The sequence below is a fragment of the Tiliqua scincoides genome, chromosome 2, assembly GCF_035046505.1.
Source record: "Tiliqua scincoides isolate rTilSci1 chromosome 2, rTilSci1.hap2, whole genome shotgun sequence".
NCBI lineage: Eukaryota > Metazoa > Chordata > Lepidosauria > Squamata > Scincidae > Tiliqua > Tiliqua scincoides.
This window is the reverse complement of record NC_089822.1, coordinates 93,581,858-93,596,390: the sequence shown is the minus strand read 5'-3', so window position 1 is coordinate 93,596,390 and position 14,533 is coordinate 93,581,858. Positions and strand designations below refer to the sequence as shown.

General features: G+C 42.4%; 1 pseudogene; it reads right to left on the bottom strand.

The window, feature by feature from the left end:
* Positions 1-14,001: 14,001 nt before the first annotated feature.
* On the bottom strand, positions 14,002-14,118 carry LOC136642607 (5S ribosomal RNA; annotated as a pseudogene).
* Between the last annotated feature and the right edge of the window lie 415 nt (positions 14,119-14,533).

The following is a 14,533-nucleotide window of genomic DNA, read 5'->3' as shown; positions in this document are numbered from 1 at the left end:
CCACAGTTGCAAAATGGCTGCCGAAGGAGCGCTCCATTGGTGTTCATTCTGAGAGGGGCAGGGATGGGGCAAAACAGGGCAAGGAAGGGGTGGGGAGGGGGAAGAATGGGGCAGAGAGGCTGTGGGAAGGAATGGATCCGGGGCAATGGCACACATTGGATGCTATCCCCTTATTTCTCTCCTTGGACTTGAGTCATCAAAATCACTGGCACAGCTCCAAGGAGACCCATTGCAGAGCACGAGGCTTATGGAGCTTCAGCTTTCCCTGCTGAAGCCTTCTAATTCCCCCACTGGATACAACGCACTCATTTTCAGTGCAGCTACACCAACAGGGATGGAGGGTAGGATAGGATTGGGTTGTTAGGTGTTGAGTTGAAGATACTGCTATGCCTAGATCTTAGTTTTATTTGGATTTCTGAGAGATTGGTTTACTACAGGGGTACCCAAACCCTGGCCCACGGGCCATTTGGGGCCCTCAGGGGCTCCCAATCCAGCCTGGGGGGGGTCCCGTCTCCAATGAGCCTCTGGCCCTCCGGAGACTTGCTGGAGCCTATGCTGGCCCGACACAACTGCTCTCAGCATGCGGACGACTGTTCAACCTCTCACCTGAGCTGCAGGATGAGGGCTCCCTCCACTACTTGCTGTTTCACGTCTGTGATGCAGCATTGGCAGCGAAGAAAAGGTTGGCCTTGTTATGTGCAAGACGTTTTATAGGGCTTGAGCTACTGCAAGACCTTCATTCATTCATTCATATAAGTTCCATCTCTAATAAATTCATTTATGTCAATTTATTCAAATTTGAAATGTAAATTAATTTTTTTTCTGGCTCCCAACAGTGTCAGAGAGATGATGTGGCCCTCCTGCCAAAAAGTTTGGACACCCCTGGTTGAGTAGATAGTATTAGTTTAAAGGAGTGTTATTTTCGGGATCATTTTAAGTTTTATAATGGTGATAATTGGGTTTGTGGTTTTTTTTGGTGCAATAGACATTGTAAACAATGGACAAGCAGTATGAAAAACTTAAATATAAAGACATATAGGTGGTGCCTCCTTATCAGCGGGTGTTCAGAAGTTGGGCCTTGTATGTATACCGAAACTGTGGATAATGAAATCCATGGTTTTCAGGGCCAACTGGAGCTCTGGAGCCTTGCTCAGGTCGCCTTTCATTGCCTTTCCCTGTTTATTGTGCTCTTCCATCAATTCTGTAAGAGCCATCCTCTGTTATTTTGCAAAGTGTAACTTATTATTCCAAAAGCTATTAATAGCTGTGAGTGTAGTGCTCATTTTAATGGCAGTTAAAACTCAGCTTACCTATTGGATACAGGTAATCTACCATACTGATAAATAGCTGCTGTTCTCGCTACAAAGATGATGATGAGGCCAGCTCCTTCCCTTTCTTAGCCAAGGCTGCAGAAGCAATAACTCAGTTCTATAACAGAGATGTTTTATAATAATCACAATATTTTAATTTCTTGGATCCTAAAAAAATGCATTTGCATTCACTATCCAGGCTGAGAAGGAAAGAAGACTTAATGTAGATGTACAGACAATCTGAACAATTCAATCTTTGAGTTGTCTAAACCTCAGTCTTAAACTGGTTTAATTATGATTTTTTTTACCTAGGGACCTTGAGAACTGTAGTTCTGTGAAATGCTTTTCAAAGCAAGAATTCTCAGCACCTACACAGAAACTGTTCTACTTAGGACTTTATTGGGAAGTCATGACATTTAAACTGGTGTAAAACCAGTATAAGTTTGTAATGCATGCTTCAGTGAACCTCCGCAAGGATAGCTAAGATGTAAGAAGGACCGATAGCTTGACTAGCAATGTCCATTATCATTCAGGTTCTGTAGTTAAGGAGAAGGGAGCAGAATCAGGTAGATCTGAAGAATGCAAGGAAGAAAGCTCAAGAGGTGCCTCCAAAAAGAGATCCCAAGGAAGGACCAGCCGCTGTCAGCTGTCAAAGGTCTACACAGCCAAATAAGTTGTTCTGACTTGGAGAGGATGGTTCAAGTGGTATGTCTCTCATCAAATCAAGGCGGACTCAAAAGTTAGAAAAGGAATTGAAGAGAAGTGAACACATGCATGAGCAACCGCCACAGCTCATAGCAGAGACTGCCTTCACACTTTGAGAAGCACTAAAAATGCTGTTAAATTTAGCAAAGCTTTAACATTCCTAACAAACACCGGTTTGGTTTTATCACATACTTAAATAAGCAACATTTATTCAGCATCTTAAGTATGTTCAAACTGTACTAGGGAAATAAAATTATCTTTATTAAAAAGAGAAAAATTTAACTGGAGAAAAACCTACTCAACAGACTTGGTATTGACATTATCCACAAGCAATTCAATGTGAGGTTTTACTTTTTGATGCATTAAGGTACCGTTCTGTGTCCAGGCCTAGATTTGTGAGATAAGCCTTAGCCTAGGTTGGGGTTTCTGTTAAGACCGGAATCAACAGCCTTCTCCTTACAGAAATACTTCATGTATTATACTAGCTACTACTAGAGGGTCACAAGCAGGTGTTATGCATTTTCACATCATTTATATTGCCTGTCAAGTGGATAGGGTCATGTTCACACACATGTATCTTCTGCACTTTCTGATACACTCATTAAAATGAGAAGAAATCTAGAGAAAGGAAGGATAGACCTTGACTCTCATGCTGTTTGTTCACATGGACATTTACCACAATCCCCTCTAGCCTTTTTCAGAGTATTTCTGCTCCCTGTAAAAAGGACTACTTTCTTTACGGAAAATGAAGAGGAGGATTTTGAAATATCCTTGTGGTTTATAAAACAGGGCTATTCTCATGAAGAAATGTAAGGATTCTATTCCTGTGTTAGACTTGGCTTTGTCCAATATCAGTGTGCAAATACTGCAAATATTTATCTTTTTTAAGTTTTTATTATTTAAATTTTTGATGCCATTGTCTCCCTTGGTTAATGCTGCTTTGGGCACTTTTCCCCCTGACTATGCTGCATCCTTCTTTCTGAGTCAGGGGCCAATCCTATCCAACTTTCCAGGGCTGATGCAGCAGTGCCCATGGGCTGTGTGCTGAATCCAGGGGACAGTCACAGAATGTCTGGGAATGTTTGTTCCCTTACCTCTGGGCTGCATTGTGGCTGCATCAGCACTGGAAAGTTGGATAGGATTGGGCCCTCAGTCACATGGATGATCCCACCGAATCAAGTAGTTACAGAGAGAATTACACCAAAATGCTATTTTGTATGATGTCACTTAAAGGTACATGAAAGCAATTGACAATCATGACAATTTAGAAAAAGATTAGCATGCATTTCCATACATATTGAAAAATCACCAAAAAGATTTTTTTGTTGAAAAAACCAAAGAATATTTTTGACTCAGCTCTAGTGTTAAACGTGTGGCAGGTGCTCCTGAATGTGTGTCTTTACAAACACTTAACAACTTATCAGTCATGTTTGTGATAATGTAATATTAATGATTGTTTAACTCCCAAAATATTATCTTGCTTCACATGAGCGGTTTCCTAAAAGCCACTGTTCCCAGTTTCATACACACTGCTAGCTGTAATGGATTCTCCATGTTCCCTGCCATTCCACACACGTAGTCTGTTTGCTTGATCCTCCTTTTAGTCCACCCTATCTCCTCATTTGCCCAGATCTTGTCTCCCTCTGACACAACCTAGAACCTTCATTTCACTCTCCAATCCTTCTTCTTCCCTATTCACTGTTTTCCATCACCTACAATCTACTCTCAGCAAGCCCTCCTTCCCCAGCACTGCAGTAGATCAGATTGGGGGCCTCAGAATTTCTTGTGAAATGCCATGAAGAAAAAATTTATTTAGAAATCTGCAGCCTCTGGGGCAGATGCTTTGTAAAAGATCCTGTAAAAGAGATCTGTTTTGTATTTTCCCTGTAACACCCCATCCCTCCTAGTTCAGACAAACCTCGAGAAGCTTTGGGAAGGAAGACCAAATTACTACTGCTAGGGTTAACTGCCACTTTCCCTTCTCATGGTAAAATCCATTTGGAGGTAGATTGTGCTAAAGATGCTCATGCTGTGAAAAAAGGCAGGATCTTTCTGCCCATTCTAAGAATAGAGCAGAGCAAACATATGCGGCATCATAAATCAACACTTCAGTTCAGTACCAAACTGGGATTGGCAGAGGTCCACTAGCACATGCCAAGGATAGGGGATCATTTAGCTGATCATCCACTGACTGTATGGCTGGCTCCAAACCTTTGTTTCCCTGCCTCAGCTTACACCACTGATGCGTCTTAATGAGCAACAGTGGAATAAGCAGATGGACTTTGTCAGCAGCAGTGGCCGGAGTAGAAAGCTGCTCTCTGAAATTGTGAACCCCGTTTTGCCATCCTTATTTTAAAGAGTACCAGAAGCTCTGTTGACAAGCCTGAAGACACATTCCCAATGCCTCAGAACAGGTTAGCACAGTGATTTTCAACCCTGTTCATCTCATGGCACACTGACAAGGTACTAAAATTGTCAAGGCACACCATCAGTTTTTTGACAATTGACTGATACCAGTGGGGGGCTCACATCCCCCAATGGCCCTACTAATAAATGACCCTCCCCAAAAATCCCACGGCACACCAGCAGACCATTCGTGGCACACCAGTGTGCCTCGGCGCAGTGGTTGAAAATGGCTGGGTTAGCACAACAGATTTTAGGAGATGAGTGCCACATCTTGATTTCATTGTCCTTTGATTCCCCCTCCCCCCCAAATCCACTCACTGTTGTAACTGCTGCCGCCGCCATTAGTCTCTGCTGATACCAGGCTTTGCTGACTTGGCCCTTCGGAGGTGGCCCTTCCTGACAGTAAGTGGGAAAGGAGAGGGGAAGACGGGAAAGGAGGAAAAGAAAGAATGGAAAGGAATATTTAGATATTCGCACTTGAATAAATACCAAGGCATTTTAATAGTTTTATTTTTCTGTCCATTTATGCTTTGAAACTCACACACCAGCCAAAGCATGGCTGTCATAGTTCCCAAGGTATAAGGCAGGGGTGACAAACATAAGGGCCGGGAACCGGATGCAGAAGCTTTTTATCTGGCCCTCAGGCTCTCAGCTGTTGAGCAGTGCTGAGGTGTTACTGCTGAAAGGGCAACCCACATGTTAATTGGACTCTCCCATATCTTGAAATATACTAAAGATTTGTGTGTTTTCTCTTCTGTCATTTGTAGTTAATGAATTCCTAAGAGAGAAAAAGTGCTTATTTTTGAAATATGATCAAGATTTGCATATTTTCTCTTCTTTCATTTGCAACTAATGAGTTCCTAACTGAGAAAAATGCTTATTTTTGGTTATGGCCTGTTTAATGACATCACTTCCTGCCTAATGACATCACTTCCACCATCAGCAGGCATCAGGAATGCAATTCGGCCTGCTGTATGAAACATGTTTGACCCCCTTGGTATAAGCTGTAGCATATGGATCTGCATTTAATATTAGTATGCCACAGAGTCAGACCAAGACATCTCAGTGCTCTGAGGTAGGAAATCTAAATTATATTCCCAGTGGTGATAACAATATAATACTAAAATACCAGTTTACTGCCATTAAATGGCACTCCCAAATCTGCTGCCTGATGGGCAACCTTGTCATGCCTAAGGATAGGTCCTGCCCTGGTTTGCCATATTTTATGTGCTATAACAAATGTTGGCCAATGTCTTTCAGCACACAATGTACAACAGTCATTTTCTATTTGAAATAGTTCGCAAACTAATGGATGTCATTATCGACTAAAAACAGTCAATTTGTCTAGACAGTGCATTTACAATAGGCATATATACAGGTCATTTTCAGAAATTCCAGAACATTTAATATATCAGACAGTCTGAATACTTGCATTGTTTTTTGAGCAATCTATGAACAGCTCTTCTGGATCAGACCAAGACCCAACTAGTTCAAGATCCTATAGCCAACAGTGTCCAGCCAAATGTTTTCAGAATGTCACCAAACAGGGTATGAAAGCAGCAGCCCACTTCTTTCGTTTGCCCTCCAGCAACTGGGAGAGCCAGGATGGTGTAGTGGTTTGGGAGGCGGACTCAGCCCTGGATGATCCAGGTTCAAATCTCCCCTCAGCCACAATGCTTCCTGGGTGACCTTGGGCCAGTCACTTTCTCTCAGCCTCACCTACCTCACAGGGTTGTTGTGAGGACAAGAAGGAGGGGAGGAGCAGCTGTGTAAACCGCTCTGAGCTCCTTGGAGGAAGGGCAGTATAAAAATGTGAACAAATAAATAAATAAATAAATATTCAAGAAAACACTGTAATGCCTAGGAGCAAGTAACTTCAAGTTAGCTACTATAATAGTACTCATAGCTGCCACCCATGAATCTAATTCCCGCTTAGAAATGATGCAAAATTGGCAGCCATCACCTTGTGTGGCAATTAATTATTAATTAATTAATAAGTTAACGCTGCGTTGTGTGAAGAACTCAGTTCCGAATCCACAACCAATCAATTTCATTGGTTTTGAATTCTTATGAAAGACAAAAAAAATATAGATCCCTCTATCTCTTTTCTCCATACAGTCATAATTTTATACATTTTAATCATATTTAGTTTTCTATTTTGTAAACTTAAAAGTCTCAAATGTTCTAGCTCTTCCTTATTGGCATCACACCGCACCAGAGGGGGTGAATGCTGCAAGCATCCCCAAACAAGAAACTTCCCTGTACACCCACAGCTGAACCATAACCTAGAAATTTAAATAAGGTTTCAGTGCTAGGCATGCTTGAAAGTTAATTCTTGCAAGATCCCTAGGATGTACTGCAGAGAAAATATGTTTAGGATGGTAGCATTAATGTGCCATATTTATTTTTCAGCATAATTTATTCTTCAGAAATCTATCTTAAGGGATAAAGCTAGAATAACTGAAATGTACTTGGCCATTATGAGCCCCTTCAGCATTTTTTCGGGTGACCCCACCACTGGCAGGGAAAAGAACCCCACCCCCTTTATCATTTTGGTAGCCCTTCTCTGCATCTTTTCCACCTCTATGATACTATTTTTTAGTCGGGCCAACCAGAACTGTCCACAACATTCCGAAAGTGACACACCACAGATGTATCTTGGCAATTTTATTTTCCGTCTCTCTTCATCATTTATTTAAAGGATTTTTATCCCACTTTACCCGGGCCTAAATTATAGGGTGCTCAAGGTGGCTTACAATAAGAACAGCAAAACTTCAACAATACAACATAAATAAAAGAAACAGCTGCTATAAGGGAATCTGTATCTAGGCATTTACAATAGAATCTGTGCACTTGCTGCAAAACTTTGTGATCATACATAGCAACCAAATTAATTGGCAGCATTTCTCTTTGCTAAACAACCTCTTCGTTTACTCTGGAAAAATACATCTAAGTCTTCTTTTGTCTTGCAAATACATTTAATTCCAGATGACAGAATATTTCCATTAAGGTGGCATGTGCTGCCTAAGTAAGACAATTTCAGAAATGTTCTTCTGTCTATCCTGCTTTAGAATCTAGACAGTTACGAAATGAGTGTTTCAAACGAATTTCAACACATTTTTTCCTCAGGGTGGATACAGACAATCATTTGAAAACTTACATGTCATAACGTCCTCACTTCATGGTGGGGTAACTGAGGCCCCCATTCACGTGCACCTGTACCTAAGTGGAAGATGCTTTCTTAACTTAATTCTTGCAGTGTGATTGTGAATGTTGGGACCACGTAGAAAGGACCAATCGCATGGGCCTTTCCCACCCAATTGCCACCCTCCCAGTTGGGCAACAATAAGCAGAAAAGACACGTATGATTGGTCCTGTCCATGTTGTTCTGATAATTGCCCATATACAATAGTCATGTGGCATCATACCATAGGGAAGCAACTCCTGTGATCTGGAAAGTGCATGTGACCATGTGCTAGCTCATTACATTTTGCTGCCTGAAGCAGAGCACTAAATGGTACTTTCTCTCTTCCCCCATTATATCTGTCTCTCTTTAAATCACACTAATTCCTTTCTTCTTTTAAATCTCTCCCCTTTCTTTCCTTTTCTGTTAGGAAGGGAAGAAGAAAAGTAGTGTGTGATATTTTTGCCTTCTGTCCTCTGCAGGTCCTCTATGTGGGACTGGGTGGGCTGCTTTATTGCCCAGGAGAACCGGCCGGCCCACAATCTGTTGATGGAAGTCTCCCATTTCATCTTGCTTCATTTTAGGGACAGTCCTGAATGTGATAGGGGCCAGATTATCAACTTACCAAGTGGTTACATGCATATCATGGTATGGTAAATGGGTGGTCTATATCAACCACCTTTCCCAGTTTTCCCCAGCTGAAGTACAGATCTCCTTAGGAGTTAACTACAGGTCTGTTCCAGCTGGAATGTGATTAAACCATCAGATGACCTTCAACATGAGAAATATTTGGGGTTCACTGTAGGTGCAATAAGAAGTTATCTTTGCATAGTACACATTACACTATTCTGAAAAGGTTCTTTTTTTTGGTAAAATGTTCAAAAATGTGTGACAAATGAAATCTTGAGCAAAATCAGTTATTGTTGGCTCAGACATGTTGGCACTGTAGACCTGGCATGAAGACCCACTCTGGCCTGTGTGCAGGAGCAGTGCACACTGTGTGAGGTAAGACCATGCTGAGCAGTGTGGATGTGGAACAGGGTGGGGGGGAGGGTAGAGATGGGGCAGGAGATGGGCAGATGAGGCACAGGGGAGGGGCAGGATTGGTGGTACTGGCACACACCACGTGCTATCCTCCTTCCAGGTCCCAATCTGCCAACATGGGTGCAGGCCAGCTATGTAGTTCATGCAGGTGTGAGTACACCTGTTGCACAGGATGGAGCTTTCTCCGAGAAAAGGGAATGAAAGCCCTCTTATTCTGAGGAGATCTCCAGCCTGAAAAATTCCTCACAGGATGCAGTACAGCCTATGCTGGCCCTGTTGCGCTGCTGTGCAGGAATTTGTGCTGGATTGGGCTGTGTGACTACTTTATACTCCTACCACTATTTAGCCCTCATCTGCCTTTCCTCCTTTTGTCTTTTGTAACTGGCCTGAAAAGGGATCAGGTGCTATGTGAAGCAAGACCATTGTATTTGTTTGTTTAAGAAATTTATATCTTTCTTTTCCATTATTGCTTGGAGGCTAACAAATTCATAATAAAAACAACACCAATGATACCATCAAGTATACAAATTTCAAAATACAATGACAATAACATTCATAACTAAACCAATAAAATTCAAAAACCACCAGTGCATAGACCTTAATAGAAACCCCACTTGAACCCCATAAGAGCATGAAACAATAATTAAATTTTCATTAGTTTAATTTCCATGAATGTTTTCCACTAGTTCTGCTGTACATGAGGATTAGCAGTTGTTTTGCTCAGTTCTACATTTGTGACTACCTCATGAGTTTTGTGCTCTTCTCCTGTGCAAGGCTTTGTGAGATTAAAATAGTATTAGTAATGGGTATGATGGAATGTATTCTTTCTTTTCAGAAGGGGTGATTTATGAAGATGGCAAGCAAACAGAAACAATAAATGTTACAGAGCCAAAAATCAAAACCTGTTGATTTCTATGAAGAAGTTAATTACATGCTTAGATGAAATTAATGGGGCTGAAAAATACTACACTTGCTGAATTGTGGCTATCTGTGAAGCAAGGGAAGAAAATGGCACCTGTAATTCTAGGAGAAGGCAATTAATTGCTTTGTAATACCATTCAAGCCTCTGTTTTGTTTCTGTGCCACAAAAGTGGGACAAGCCTTGTGAACCAACATCATGCATATTTGAACTGTGCTTGGCCTCAAGCAGAGAAAACCTTAGCTTGAAATTGAGTCTGAATGTGAAATCGAGATGCAATTGAGACTAATCACTGAAAATATACCTTTCTAGCATGTAATAGTTTCCTGAACCCAGTTGAAAGAAATGTCATTGCCATTTCTGTCAACTTAGGAGAACAGAAAAATCAGGTCCTCAGAAATAAATGGGTACCTATTAAGATGATATATGGACTGTCAGCAACTGCAGGCACACACATATGCAGAGAAGCAAATTTTTGCTAACTGTGTGCTGATGAGATTGGCGGCAGGCCTCATCACCTGAATGTGGGAGAATTCCTGGCATGTAGCCCTTGCAATGAGCACTTGGCAAGACTGAGTGTAATACAATCAAAATTAAGTATCTTTAAATCTCATTGATTTCAATAGGAGCACTAAGCACATACTGTATATAACTTTTCCCACTGAAGCAATGGGACTTAAAGGTGTGTATCTAGGTTACACCTATGTCTGATGACAGTTTTTCCCTCCAGTTTGCAATTAACAACTTCATACTTACACAGCATGGGTACAGCATGTCTACCACCTGTGTGGTTTAGCATTCAACCATGTTCATACACAGGAGAATCTAATGTGAATTACATATACATTGCATGAGTGTTCTGGCTTACACGTCTTCAACCTGGTACTGAATTATTGCTTTCTTTCAAATTAGTCACAGTGGACTAACATGAATTAGTTCATGTGAGCCTTTATTTTTTAAAAACCAATCAAAAATGCTAGTAGGGTTGCCACTATTTATGCCTTTGTGTCCTTGAAACAGCCTGAAATACAGAAATTAAGCAAGTGAAGCATCTTTCCTGGGATGTGGATAAATTTATAGGAAAAAGCTTTACCTGATTAATGTATTTGTGTTATAGAGTACAGCAAGTCCTCCCTTAAAGTTGTTTCATTTTTAAGTTGGTCAGTGATTCTCAGTCTTTTGACTCTGCATCCTCCACAGCTGCACAATGTAGGTCCAGAAGCTGCTTCTTGGTCACACTGGGCTCACAACCCACTTCCTTGGCTTTGCCTTGAGGGAGGCAACAATGCTTTTTGGCTTGATAGGAAAACCCTCAGCAAGACTGTCACTTGAGAGAGTGTTATTCAGCCTGCCTATGGTGACATTGGTTTTGTTATACGTCATTTCCCTTAAAGTTGCAGTTTCCAAGAACCAACCAACAACTTTAAGTGAGGACTTGCTGCAATTATTAGCATCAGAACTGTTAGACCTTCATGATATAGATAAACACAACAGATTTTAACCCCATATGCTGTAAGAAGGTGTGATGCCTAGTGTGGGATAAAGGTGAACAGAGTGGCAGCAGGGCTTTGGAGCTCGGTAATGATTTTGTCACCAAGCTTGAGAACCTTGCCTCAGTTGCATGGTGCTGGACAGCAATCTCGCTGACTGAGTAAGTGGAGCATCTTACTGGAGTAAGTGCAAGAGCAAAGAGGTTTAAAAGGACAAGGGAGGGAAAAGCAAGAGGCAGGATGGAGAAAGGGGGTAAGGAGAAGAAGGCAAAAGAGATAATAAAGAACTGGGGAGCCCAGGAAGACTGGAAGAGGAAAAAGGAGAAAAAACAGAAGGAACAAGAAAACATCCCAGAAAGAGGTACTAGAGAGCAAAGACAATGGGAAAGAGTGAGGAACGTGATGGAAATGGCTAATACAACAATATGTAATGTAGGTTTTTTGCCTGTAATCGGTTTATCTTCCACAGAATGCAGCCTAAGTATAATAAGAGTGTGCCCCTTTAAGGGCCCAGTCCTATCCAACTTTCCAGCACCAGTGCAGCTGCAATGCAGCCCCCAGGTAAGGGAACAAATGTCCCCATACCTTGAGGGGGTTTCTGTGATCCCATTGCAGGTCATAGTGCACGCCCCACTGGCACAGTTGCATTAGCACTGGAAAATTGGATAGGATTGTAGAGAGAGATTTTGTCTTTGGGGAGTGGTAGCGGCCATGCCAGTCTCTAGATGGGATTCTTTCTCTTAACTAGTTAATTGGTCAAGGACACATCAGAAAGGGGGGGGGGCAAAACACTATGAGAGGTCTATTAGAAGGTTTGGCAGGTTCTGACTTCTGATTGGTTGGTGGGTGGAAGTCAAGTATAAAGATCCATCACCTTTTGAGTCTCTCTCTCGCCTCCTGAATGTTAGCCTGCTTGCTCTCATCACTTGGACATTCCTTTTGTCGTCACTTATCATCAAGGATGTTTGACTTTACTGACCACGGTGGTGAGCTGATAAGATCCGTGCAGGAGAAGTGAGTTACACTTGGTGAGAGATGGTTAGGGGTTTGCTTTTATTATTTTGTATGTTGCTGAATATTGTATGTGCTATACGTCTCTTAATCTTTCTAAGTTCTGTCCTTTCTCTGTGTACAATCACCTTAATTCTAGAATAAAGCAGTTACCTCTAATGTGTGTCTTATAGGGTATACTGAGGGATTAGTGTGTGTAGCTGAATCTAGACCTGGCAGCTCAGCCACTACCATAGCTACCAAAGAGCAGCACTTTCAGAGCATAGTCTCCCCACCCCACACGCACACATGCAAAGCTAATGTCGGGGAGAACAAAGATTCTGAATGTGAGAAGTGGACTTTTCCATACTAACACCACTTGTCTCTCATTTCCTTTCTGTATCTCTTCTCTTCTGTAAACCCACATCATACGAGAACTTCAAGATTCTCTGTGTCACATGTAAAGTAACAAGGTATGTCTTTCCCTACACCATATGACATGGACTTCACCCCTTGGAATCAGCAAGAGGGCCAAGCCCACAGAAGGAAAGGACTGGAGCCTGATTTTTTAATGCATCACTATGTGTGCTCACCATAACGCACTGCCCTAGCATCCTGGCAGTGACATCATGATTTCACTCTCTGGAGGAGGGAATGCTCATTGTGCTGGCTTCACACCCTGTTCCTTCTCCTGTGAAGACTCCCCTTTGAATGAGAATGAATGGAGGGGAGGGGGGACATCACTGGCTCCTCTATAACTAGGATGGAGCCCCCTTGACATAGCGCTCAGGGCAGGTGTCCCTCGGGCTCCATCCTAGTTGTGCCTTTGATGCTTACATATACAAGCAACTGCAGCAGTATAACATACTGTGTGTGTGTATATGCACACATATACAACCATATATATATATATATATATATATATATATATATATATATATATATATATATATATATATATCACACACACACACACACACACACACACACATGACTAATGAGAATGAATGCCGCATCTTTCTTGTCTCACATGAAAACTTGAAACATTTCAAGGATAAATAGGCCCATAGCCTACCAGTGAAGCGCCTAAATATTTTAAATGACATCCAAAGCACAGAGTTTAAACACTGATGGATTAGGGTAATTCAGCCTTCTGAAAGCTAGCGAATAAATCATCCCATGGTGCCCTAGAAATTTCCATCTACAAAATCCAGATTGTTTTTTTCCCCGTTTTCCAAAATAGAAGCAAAACCTGCTGGCTACGCAATCTACTAGTGGGAGCATATTTACACCTGAGGGAAAAATAATAGAACAGATGCCCTGAGAACTCTTTCTCAAGATGGCAAGCAGCTCTTATGCAAGAGCTGAACATTCTTAACTATATCAAGCCTTTTTGAGTCTCTTTCCTGAACCTTTCACGTAGATCAAACCACAGTCAATAGTATAAGACAGACCTACAGCCCAATCCTACCCTTCAGCTATGACGGCAGAATTTGTGTAAATGGTGCAGTGCCGACATAAATGACCCAGCTGCTGCTGTTGCCTAGTGCGAGGAAACCATCAATGGAAATACCATTGTGCATGCCAGTGGCTCACCTGGGTCACAGCAGAGGAAGTGGAGGGGCTGGATACAGAGGAGAAAATTTGGGAGAGGCTTGGAGCAGGGTGGAAAGGGAGCAGAGACTGGGCTGGAGGCAGTGGACCTCAGTGGCAAAAGTGCACGCAGGATCATATCCCTGATTTTTCAAGCCAACTCACCCCCTTCCTTTGGATGCATGGCAGTAAAATAGCTGTGGCATAAATTCAAAAGCTTCACAATCCTATTGTGGACCTGCACTGGCGGAGTGAGCCAGTGCAGATTGTTGTAAACATGCCATAAAGCAAGTTGTGACAGCGTTGGAGTTAGTAAAAAAAAATGGTTGGCAACCTTCAGTCTCGAAAGACTATGATAGAAGCCTACAGTACCCGGTATTCCCAGGTGGTCTCCCATCCAAGTACTAACCAGGCCTGACCCTGCTTAGCTTCCAAGATCAGACAAGATCAGGCATCTGCAGGGTAACAGCTGTAGCAGGGGCAGGAAGGCCTGCACCATTCCACTGGCGCCAGTGCAGGATCTAGCACACGAAGGTACATGTAAGCTCTGTGCTGAGCAGCTGAGGGGGGTGGGATGGCTGGGTGGTGGTGGAATGGAGCATGGGAAGGGAGGGGGGCTGATTTGGTCCAAGGTAGGCAGTAGGATTGGAGGTGCTAGCACATGCCATATCCTATCCCCTTTCCCACGCTGGGTTTGTTGACTAGGATCCACTTGACTTGTGCCAGCAATTTAGCAGGTGCAGGTTTGACTAGACCCATTGCCGTGGCTGCCACAAAAGGTGCTCTGAGAGCCTCCAACTCTGCACACTGCAGGCAGCATCGGGGCAAGTCCTGTGTCTTCCTGCCCACCTCGTTGTCTTTCTCCTGCTTGTCAGAGGAAGTAGGATGACAG